The sequence below is a fragment of the Canis lupus genome, chromosome 17, assembly GCF_003254725.2.
Source record: "Canis lupus dingo isolate Sandy chromosome 17, ASM325472v2, whole genome shotgun sequence".
Taxonomy (NCBI): Eukaryota; Metazoa; Chordata; class Mammalia; order Carnivora; family Canidae; genus Canis; species Canis lupus.
Genome location: NC_064259.1, coordinates 35,033,058 through 35,045,166, shown reverse-complemented (window position 1 = coordinate 35,045,166; position 12,109 = coordinate 35,033,058).

Sequence of the window (12,109 nt, the reverse complement as noted above, 5' to 3'; positions counted from 1 at the left end):
TAGGTTTAGAAGTTTCTCATAGATTCCTTAGGATTTTATACCTATACAATCATATCATCTGCAAATAAAGACAGTTTTACTTTTTCCTTTTCAATCTAGATGCTTCTTATTTCTTTTACACTAGCCAGGACCTCTAGTACAATGTTGAATAAATGTGAGAAGAATGGGCATCTTTGTTTTTTTTTCCCAATCTAAGAGAGTATTTTGTGTTTCACTATTAAATATGTTTGTTGCAGGTTTTTCATAGATAGTCTTTATCAGGTTGAAGACATTCCTTTTATTCCTAATTTTCTCAGAGATTTTATCATGAAAGTTGCTGAATTTAGCCAAATTTTGTCAAATACTTTTTCTGTGTCTGTTGAGATAATCATATAGATTTTCTTCATTCTGTTAATATGGTAGATTGCGTTACCTGGTTTTCAAATGTTAAATCCATTTTGCATTCCTAAGATGAACTCCACTTGGTTATAATCTATTTTTAATGTTTTTATATAACAATAATATAACAATACATGTTACTGGATTCAACTTTGTAATATTTTACCAAATATTTTTGTGTCTTTGTTCATAAGGCTTATTGGTCTTTAGTTTTCTAGCATTGTAATGTATTTGTCTGATTTTCATATTACGGCAATGCTGACCCATAGAATGAGTTGGGAAGTTGTCCCTCCTTTTCCATTTTCTGAGTTTGCGTAGGATTGTCATTGTTTTATTCTTTAAATATTTGATTGAATTAATCTGGAGTTTTCTTTGAGATAGCACATATTAAAATGAAATCTAAAAGCTACTTGGGAGTTCTGAGTGCAAAGGTGGGCTTTCCTAGAGTGTTGCTGCAGGGTGATCTGGATGGGCTGTTTAGTAAAGGAATTTCTAATACCACTATCTAATAGTCTTTCCTCTTGCCTAGTCAGATTCCGCCAGAGCAGGCTAGTCTGCTTTCTGGCCCAAAGGGGATAGGCTGGGGGCCTGCCCTGTGGGACCCCAAAGGGGGAACATTCTTATTTTTAGACTCCTTCAGCCCAACCTCTAACAAGAGCTCTATGGCATGAACAGTTCCCAAGCCTGTTAAGGATTCAAAAGATGTTATAGATTGGATTGGTTCTAGGCTTTTCCTACTGCCTCCTCAGGATTCAGGGGTTTTTTTAGTCTGAAAAGCTAGCTACAGTCTATCTGATTTCCAGCTTCTAATTTTTTTTTCTTTCATTAGTCTTGTTGTTGTAGGCTTTGCCTTTCAAAAACCTGTACCATCATTTGAATAGTTTCAAGAAAGCATCAAAGTAGATATATATGTTTCATCTGCCATATTTACCTCCCAAAGAACTTGATTTTCTTTTCTTTATTTTTAAGATTTATTTATTCATTTGAGAGAGTATGTGTGCACGAGGGGGGGAGGGGCAGAGGGAGAGGTGGAATAGACTCCCCACTTAGTGGGAAGCCCCACACAGGGCTTGATCTCACTATTGTTGATATAACCCTGGAGCCATTGTTCTGGCAGCCTTCTCAACACCTTAACCCCATCGGTGACGATTTCTACTTCTCAGGGGAGTGGACAGAGAGAAAAATCAGACCCCATATTCTCAGGCAACTTTCACCAGTGTCTGTTAGGGCCCTTATAGGAAGAGAGCCTCCAGTAGCAATATCATGTAGTTCTACACACTTTCCTGGTCTGAACAGTCTTTGGAGATTGGGTTTATTGTTTAGTGAAGAGTTGCACACTTGAGGTCCTGAAAGACTATGGAGCCAAGCCAGACTATGATCCAGACTTGTGATTTCTGCTTTAAGAGATATAAACAACCATTTAGAACACCCCCACACCCATCTGCTCATGCCCTCAGTGCCTGGTTATGGACGGCAGCCAAACCCCTCTGTGTCCACCTGTAAAATAAGGGAGCCACCAGCTCCAGAGTCCAAGACATTCAGGCTCAGAAGAAATTGTACCCTTGATAGAAAGATGGTTGGGGTGAGCAACACATTCATTACTCTCCATTTCTTGGTGTCTTGAAAGTTCATCTCTCTGAGATCAAAGGAATCAAAGTAAAGATTCACCCAGAAAGAGGAATAATTGCCAATTTCAGCAGGGCCCAACACAGTAATGGTGTGATGTTCTTTGTACACCATAATTTACTGGGGATTTTGTTTTGGGGATGCATATGTGGGATTTACACAGTTTTCTTTTCATGCACTGCATGGACTAGGGGAGCTTTAAAAAAAATACAGTAAAGGATCCAAGCCCTGGAGTTTCTGACCCAGTTGCCCCAGGATGGAAACAGGGATCTGATTTATTTATTTATTTATTTATTTATTTATTTATGAGAGAGAAAGAGTGAGAGAGAACGGGAGAAGGGGCAGAGGGAGAGGGAAAGGGAGAGAGAATCCCAAGCAGATATCATGCTGAGCATGAAGCCCCACATGTGGCTCGATTTCATAACCACAAGATCATAACCTGAGCCAAAACCGAGTCACACTTAACCAACTGTGCCACCCAGGTGCCCCAGGAATCTGTATTTTTAAGAAGTTGCTTAGAGGATTCTTAAGGATAGCCGGGTTTGGGAACCACCAACCAGGAAAAGACTGGAAGTTCCTGGCCTCAGCCTCATCACCACCAAGACCTAGGGATTCCTGTAGGGTCATGGAGATCACACGGATACCACAGACCTTATAGCCTGATCTATCCAAAGTGAAGCAGGATTGTAAGTGTATATGTGTGTGCACACTGCTGAAGCCAGCTCTCTCTGGGAGAGGGGGGAACTCTGATTTCATAAACCTGTGGTCCCTGCCCAGAAAATCCTGGCAATTGTATCTGAGTGTCCATCTGTAGTGCAAACACTTATATACTCTTTAGTGCTATTTTTCAATATATGTAGATGTGTTTGTGGTACCTTCAATATAACATTATTTAAAAACACTGCTGAACTCAGAGTCTCCTTTTATAGGTTTCATTTTTCTCTATCAACAGTTACTAGAAGTGTACCTACTATTATATGTGTCTTGGGTAAGAAGCCAATCTGTGGTTTTTATTTTTTGTTTTTAAAATTTTAGTTAGGATCCTTATCCATGGAAAGACTGGGAAGTCCTAGGGAGAGGCCCCCTGGAACCAACAGTGTCCTTTGAGTTAACTGCAGCTGGGATGTTGCTGCCATGTCCACTGGGCAGGCAGTCACCACCCCCCACCCCGCCCACTCGGGTGACCAGCTGGCCCGGGTGCTCTCCCGGCCTTGAGTCATCCCAGTCTGTGACAGCGAGGGCTCCGTTAGAAAGGAGACTCGGGACCCGGGGGTAGAGTAGGTCATCTGACTATAGAATAGTAGTAGGGAGTGAGTGGGGAAGGCACTATGGCTGCCATCCAAGTGGACTCCTTCCCCCTTCCCTCCCCTGTTTCGGGCTGACTCTTAGATCCTAGGGGATTTCTCAGCCCTCCTAACTTTGAGTGCAAGAGTCTATATATTAATGGCCTCGAAAGCTTCTCTAAGGGCTACAGAGTCATCATGTATAAGCTCTCATTACCTAATCAACTTCTTGGCCCTTCCCAAGGTACAAAAAGCTTATAAATTCAGTGACCTGGTAAGTATCTGATTCACCGGCTTAAATCAGATGGTCACTGACACTCCCCCATGGCTCCCTGCCGAGAGGACATCAGACTTTGTTCCCGTGACCTCAAGGGCACAAAAACCCTGACAATGCCACCATCTTGAGAACACACAGGACATCTGAGGGGTGTGTGTGTGGTAAAAGACTGCATTATCCCGAACTATCTTGAAACGCCCTGTCCTCACAACATTTTCCCCAAACTCCATTCGGCCCAGTTGGGAAATTCTATTTAGTCCTGAGTAAATGCAATTTCTGAGAAATAAGCACTCCTACCTTCTCAAGGAAACCTGAGGGGTCCATTTATCTTGCTCTTGCCAACCAAGACAGGTATACCTGCTTTTTGAAAGTTTGCGTTAGACCACATTGCTTTTACGAAAGACCTACATCGGTACCTATTTGAGCCAACTGTGACAAACCCGAAGATGATTTTCTCTTATAAAAAAAGGCAAAAGGCAAAAATAGCCATTCAAAGTTTATTTTTCGGTGAGCCATCACAGAGGTTGCCTGTGCTCTGAGCAAGAGTGGCGCCGCCCAGCTCCTTCTCTGGGAACTACATTCAGCATCTCAGCCTCCAGCTGCTGAGCTTGGAATCTGGGCTTTATCCTGATTTATTTTGTACATACATTAGCAAGTTATGTCCTAAGGTATCAGAAAAGCCTAAGAGAGATTATTTTGGGGGTCTGGGAATGCTCAAAGTTCTTTCCATATAAATTAATGGTAATCACTTCTTCAAATTATGCCATTGTGGCTTACGAATTGTTTCATAGAAATGCTCTATTTTCCAATATCAGAGAAACCTGTCATCTTATTTTGCTAAAACTTTTGTGACAGAATGCTTAGAACTTTGCTCTTGTTCCCATTCTTAGAAGTGTTGCCATTTGTTCTTAGTGCCTCCACACCGCCCCACCCCCACCCCTGTAAAATCCTTTCCTGCTCTAGTGCTTTGAAGTAGTTTCTTTGCAAGCTGTCTTCCAACATAACAAGGAACTCCTCCAGGTTTTATTTCAACAGAGGGAAAGAAGGGACCGAATGGGCCCAGTGGTGGGAATGGTTTCTTGCTGCTGAAGGCTACCAGCTTTGGGGTAAGGGCTGCCAGTCTGAGGGCTTCCAGGATGGCTCTGGGTAGGAGAGAAGCCCTATCCAACCCGGGGAGCAGAGGGCAAGGGCCTCTAGAGGCCTGGTCACAGCCTACAGGCTGGGGGTAAACAGGAATAAAGCCACCAGGGCAGCAGGTAAGGACAGCTGGTGGTTGGAGAGAAAGCCTTGCTCCCCAGGAGAAGGCCAGAACCCAAAAGGGTATTGCCACCACAATCTGTGTGGCCTCTAGAAAGGGCAGGGCAGCATCCAGGCAGGAAGAGACTGCAGGTAGCAGGATTGCTGCTCACCAAGGTGACATCGGGAAGGGGTACAGCTGTGGGGTCTCCTCTGAAGACTGCTATGATCCCAGCACTAGCAAAGGGCTTAAGTGAGGTCAAACTGCCCTTTTAAAAGATAGAAGCACCTGGGTGGCTCAGTTGATTAAGTGTCCGACTTGATCTTAGCTTGTTGATTTCAGGGTCCTGAGTTCAATTCCCTCATTTGGCTCCATGCTGGGTGTGGAGCCTATATTATATTTAAAGAAAAGACAGAGGAGGCATCAAGAGGTTTCCTGAGAGCCATAAAGAACATGACTCATGGGCTTGTATTTGCCTTGGAAGAATGCCCTTAAGCCATGCTGATGGCAATCTCCCCTACTCTTGATGTGTCCTCTGGCATCTGCTCCAAGAGATTTCTCCTAGGTCCTGGCCTCAGGAGGCAGAGAAAACATATGCTGGGTCTCTGTCCTGGGCCCCAAGGATGACATTCTCTGAAGAGAGTTTAACATCAGTTTTGGTGAGTTGAATCCCTATGGAATTAGGGTTCACACTTGTGCATTTTTAAGATGAAATCTTATCCTGATTATTTAGTTATATTTGCAATGTCCTTAAAGAATCTTCTGGTCGGGGCAGCCCAGGTGGCTCAGCCGTTTAGCACTGCCTTCAGCCCAGGGCCTGGTCCTGGAGACCTGGGATCGAGTCCCACGTCAGGCTCCCTGCATGGCGCCTGCTTCTCCCTCTGCCTGTGTCTCTGCCTCTGTGTGTGTGTGTCTCTCATGAATAAATAAATTAAAAAAATTTTTTTAAAGAATCTTCTGGTCGATGTTTACTAGACATGAATTGAGCTGATCTCCAGGGACATGATGAGACAAAAATAATACAGCCTTGCTGTGTGGGCCCTCTATGGACACTCAGGAAGCAGGGGCAGCTTTCTTCCCAAGGAGTCACCAACTGCCAAGGAGGAACCTTTTAAGCTAAGGGCTTATACCTAGCTAGTTGCTCAGGCAGATGCCATGATTGAGTGTCCTATGGATGTGTCCATCTCCTGTGCCAGGGGACTGTGACGTCACATTGTGCCCCAGTATCAGGGTCTGTCTCCAGTGACCTCACTGAGGTCGTAGTTCTCAGCCCCAGCTAGTGATTACTTGGTCCATCCCCTGCTTTATAGATGCGGACACTGAGGCCTGAGGAGGCTAGAGCAGCCCCAGGCCATATGGCTGTCTTTTTGTTATTCATTCATTGAACACATGACAGGGGTTGAAGAAGCCAGTTTCCCATGACTTGAACAAGAAAAGACTTTTCTCTTCTGCTCTTTAGTCTGTAGGGTCTCTCTTTGAGACACATCAAAGAAAGACCCTTCTGAAGCTTTCCAATGCCACCCAATCCCTGTGTCCTGCTCTGCCTGAATGTGAAGCTCATGTGTTTTCTTCTGCTGAAGATGGCATAGAGGGGATCCCTGGGTGGTGCAGCGGTTTAGCACCTGCCTTTGGCCCAGGGCGCGATCCTGGAGACCCGGGATCGAATCCCACGTCAGGCTCCCGGTGCATGGAGCCTGCTTCTCCCTCTGCCTATGTCTCTGCCTCTCTCTCTCTCTCTCTCTCTCTCTCTGTGTGACTCAAATAAATAAATGAATGAATAAATGAATAAATACAAATTGAAGATGGCATAGAACAGCCACAGTCAGCAAGGTTCTGTGCCTCTCACCAACACGCCACCCCCTTGGAAGTCACTGCCTCATGCAGCTCACCCTGGCAGGGGTGGGTGCCCCCTACATGTGGGTGCCCCCAGCTTCAATCTTTCTTGAAATCCTGGTATCTAACCCGGTTCAGGCATGGGGGTGGTGTTCCCAAAGGAAACTGCGAGGCTTCCTGCCTCACTCCCCCGTTCAAGGCGTGGTGCGCGGCGGGGGCGTCTAGATGGGCACAGAACAGTCCCTAAACTACCGGGGGGGGGGGGGGGCACGGGACGGGGGCCTTCCTGGTGAAAAGAACAAAGTCTCCTTCCTGCACGTAGAGTCCAGGGGCCCAGCCCGAGGGGAAGTAGCAGGCCCGCGGCCTGCCTGCCGGAGGGGGTGGGGACACTGCCGAGGCTGGAGCTGGTGCCCGCGGTGACCCAGGGGCGGCGCGCCCCGTCCTGCGCAGCTCCCAGGCCGCGGCCAGGCTGTCCCACGGCCCGGGGAGCCCGGAGCCCACGTCCTGGGGCGCCGCCCGCCCACAGCGGCCCGCCCAGAGCCGGGACCCCCCCACCCCGCGGGCCACCCAACCCCGCCGGCCCCTACGGCCTCCCGCTGAGGCTTCGCACTAACCCACTCCCGGCCCCCTGCGGGTGCTCACCTGCGGTTCCTCAGTTTGGAGGCCCCCCCCTCCCGACACCGAAATATCTGAAGGTCTGGAAGCACCGATTCATGCTAAGAAAAAGGCAGGGGCGCACCTGGTCATTGCTCCCAAATATGCTCAGAGGGAGGCACTTTCTGCCCAGCGTCCAGCTCTCTCACTTGCCAGCAAGTGTTGCCTTTTTCTGGAAACAGGAGGCCTTAGAAGCAGCAGCGCTGGACTGGAGAGAGGAGCTGGTCTCACCTGGGTACCTTACCTGGGTGAGGTACCAGGAGTGTGCCAAATAGAGGGTTCCCCTCCCAGGGCTGCCACTTGTCTGTTGTAGCCCACAGGCCACCGCTCTCCTCTGTGGACCTGGCTCACCTGTTCCCTTCCCTCTGATACGGGCCCTGGGCTGCACGGGCAGGCTGTGTAGATTTTATAAGCAGCATTCATGTCACTCCTCATTTTTAGAAAGCTGAGACTGGGAGCTGCAGGTACATAAAGTGACTGAGCGACATGACTGATGTCACACAGCAGGTTGGCGGACTGAGCTATAATCCCCAGATCCCACGTGCTTCCTGCAGCTGCCCACTCCCCCACCTTGACTTATGCTTTGGGTTTGTGAACCTTAGTTTGAATGCAGTGATCTGCAGCTGAAAGAAATTTGAATATCCTCATGAGAGGAAGAGGGGCAAATATGAGTCCCTCAGGATGGTATTTGTAGTACAAATCTGGAAGTTTAACCTGAATCTTGTTGCTAGTAGGTGTTTATATTCCCGCTCCCCTGGGGATCCCACCTGTATCATTGCAAATTGGAATGATTTATCTACATAGTAAACAAGCATTTCTAACTACAAAATATTTCTTCGAGAGAGCAGAGATGCATTTCTACTAGAATCATCAACTTCTACATTGTAGTAGGTGCTGCCTCACTGGGTAAAGGGAACAGGGACTATTTGGGGGAGTTCTCTCTGCCCCCTGGTGGTTGTCAGTGTAACTCCCACCCTTCCCCACCCTCTCCTATTGTTGGTTTACTTAAAAATAGAAACTACCCAATCTGAACAACAGAGAGTAAACAAACAGACTATAAACAGAGTCTCAGAGACTTGTGGGAATATAACAAAGACCTAACGTTTATGTCATCAATGTCCCAGTAGTATGTGGGTGAAGTTGAAAAAATATCCAAAGAAATAAAATAATAATACAACCCACGGAACAGGAGAAAAATTTTGCAAGTCATATATCTGATAGGAGGCTTGTATCTAGACTCTGTAAAGAACTATTCCACTCAATAAAGACACAAATAACCCAATTATTTTATCTTATTTATTTTTAAACGACTTCATTTATTCATGAGAGACACAGAGAGAGAGAGGCAGAGGGACACAGGCAGAGGGACAAGCCGACTCCATGCAGGGAGCCCGATGCGGGATCGGGTCTCCAGGATCGCGCCCTGGGCCAAAGGCAGACGCCAAACCGCTGCGCCACCCAGGGATCCCCATAACCCAATTTTTTTATTTTTATTTTTTTATTTTTTTTATTTTTTTTTTTATTTATTTATGATAGTCACAGAGAGAGAGAGAGAGAGGCAGAGACACAGGCAGAGGGAGAAGCAGGCTCCATGCACTGGGAGCCTGATGTGGGATTCGATCCCGGGTCTCCAGGATCACGCCCTGGGCCAAAGGCAGGCGCCAAACCGCTGCGCCACCCAGGGATCCCAACCCAATTTTTTTAAATGCACAAAGGATCTGAATAGACATTGCTCCAAAGAATATAAACAATGGCCAAAAAGCTCATCAAAAGATGCTCAACACTGGAGGGTATTATGCTGAGTGAAGTAAGTCAGTCGGAGAAGGACAAACATTATATGTTCTCATTCATTTGGGGAATATAAATAATAGTGAAAGGGAAAAGAAGGGAAGGGGGAAGAAATGTGTGGGAAATATCAGAAAGGGAGACAGAACGTAAAGACTGCTAACTCTGGGAAACGAACTAGGGGTGGTAGAAGGGGAGGAGGGCGGGGGGTGGGAGTGAATGGGTGACGGGCACTGGGTGTTATTCTGTATGTTAGTAAATTGAACACCAATAAAAAAATAAAAAATAAAAAAAATAAAAAAAATAAAATAAAAAAAAAAAGATGCTCAACATCCTTAACCATTAGGGAAATGCAAATCAAAACCATAATGAGGGGATGCCTGGGTGGCTCAGCAGTCGAGCGCCTGCCTTTGGCCCAGGGTGTGATCCAGAGTCTCAGAATCGAGTCCCACATCGGGCTCCCTGAATAGAGCCTGCTTCTCTCTCTGTCTCTCATGAATAAATAAAATCTTTAAAAAAAAAACCACAATGAGATACCACTTTATATCTACTAGGATAACTATCACCAAAGATAGGATGAATATTGGCAAAGATGTAGAGAAACACTTATACGTCACTGGTGGGAATGTAAAGGGTGAAGCCATAGTGGAAAACAGTTTAGCAGTTCCTCAGAGTTAGGCATAGAATCATGATATGACCAGCAATTCCACTCTTAGGTATATACCCCAAAGAAAACATTGGCCTACACAAAATTCCTCTCCATTGTACAAGAACGTTCATAGCAGGGACACCTGGCTGGCCTCAGTCAGAAAAGCATGCAACTCTTGATCTTGGGGTTGTGGGTTCAAGCCCCATGTTGGGTATAGAGTTTACTTAAAAAGAAAATCTTTTTAAAAATGTTCATAGTAGCATTCATAATAGCTAAAAATTAGAAACAACTCAAATGCCTATCAACTGCTGAATGGATAAATAAAAAAGTGGTATAGCTATACAAGGAAGAATTTTTTGGCGATAAAATGAAATGGGGTACTGGATGCATGTACATGAATGAATCTTGAAAACATTATGCAGTTCAGAAACACCAGTTACGAAAGACCATATATTGTGTGATTGCACCTAGGTGAAATGTCCAGAATAGGCAAATCCATAGAGTAGATCAGTGGTTGCCCCAGGCTGGAGGGAGGGGGTGTGGGAAGGTGCTGCTAATGGTTATAGAGCATCTTGTGGTGATTAAAAGTTCTTAGATTGTGGCAATGATCGCACAACTGTGTGAATAAACTAGAAATTACTAAACTGTTAAGAGAAAATTTAAAAAGAAGAAATTATAGGAGAAAATTTTCCAAGTTTGGCAAAAGACAGATAAACCTATAGATTCAAGGTGAGCAATCTCCCCCCAAAAAAAATAAACTGAAAGAAATCTATACCAAGACATATCATAATCAGACTGCAGAAAACTAAAGACAAAGAAAAGTTCTTGAAAGCATGGAGAGAAAAACACCTTGTCTGTAAGGGGAAACCATTCAAAGGAAAACAGATTGTCATCAGAAACCAGAGAGGCCAGAAGTGGCACATTAGTCAAGTGCTGAGAGAAAGAACTGTCAGACTGACACTAACACCTGGCCTCAGGACCTACTTTGAAAGCACAAGCAGAACTATAGTTGTTTTAGTTGCGTTATTAACTTAGCTCCACATTATTTTGTTCCCTGCCTAATTAATTCCCTAACCTAATTAATGGTAGTGTTGGTCTTGACGTATCTGATCATACCAGGTCCCAAATAGTACCTCATTGTCCAGAATGCTCACTTCCAGATTGTTTCAAACTCCCCAACCCCCACCCCAACTCAAGGTTTCTAGAAACTCCTTACCCTCCTCTCCTGCATGTAAGCTGTCCCTAGGCTCAACAGGGCAAGGTTGCTTTGGGAATGATCCCCTGCCTTTTCATCTGATAATAAAGCTTTCTTTGCTTCAAAACCAGTGTCTCAGACATTGGCTTACTGTGCATTGAGGATACAGACAAGTTTGAGTATGGCAACAAATCTGGCAAAATTATTCTTTAGGAATGAAAAATAAAGACATTCTCATTGAAGGAAAACTAAGAATTTGTTAGCTAAAGGAAATTCTTGAAGCAGGAAGGAAATGTGTGCGATAATAGATTTATTTACTTATTTATTATAGAAGACATATAGAGAGAGAACAGAAAATGTGTAAAAATAAATAAAATGTGTTCCTGGCACAGAGATCCTAAGACTATTGTAATTTCTGAAGTGATAAGAGCACTGGCAGCATGTTTTATACTAACAGTTGGTCTTTGACTCCAGTTCCTGACAGTTCATTAAATCCCTTGGAATTTCCTAGGTGATAGCAATGTTTTTTGTTCTAATGAGGTGACTCGTTTTTTTGTTTGTTTGTTTTTTTAATGAGGTGACTCTTGATGGGCTCCTGGCTAGGGTCTGGTCACCAGAAAGACCAAGTCATGATTAGAAGCTTGGAATTTTCAGCCTCTCCCCTCATTTTCCAGAGAGGGGAGGGGGGCTGGAAATGGACCTAATGATCATGCCTATGTGGTAAAGCCGCCATAAAAATCCCAATAGCACAGGGTTCTGGGAGCTTTCAGGCTGGTGAACACATGGAGGTGCTGAGACTGCGCACCCTTTCCCACATACCTTGCCCTAGGCATCCCTTCCATCTGGATGTTCGTCTGGATCTTTTATCATATCCTTTTATGATAAACTGGTAAATACCAAGTAAACCGTTTTCCTGTGTTATGTGAGCTTCCCTGGCAAATTAATCAACCTGGTGGAGGTGTTGTGGGAACCTCTGATTTATAGCTGATCACTCAGAAGCCCACCTGACAACCCATCTGCAACTGGCATCTAAAGTAGGGCAAGGGCAATCTTGTGAGACTGAGCCCTTGACTGGTAGCACCTGACCCTACCATCAGGTAAACAATGTCAGAGCTGTGTTATACTGCAGGACACCCAGACTGCCTGTGGGAGGAAAACCCGCAAAGTCTGCGTTCAGAAGCATGGTGAGTAT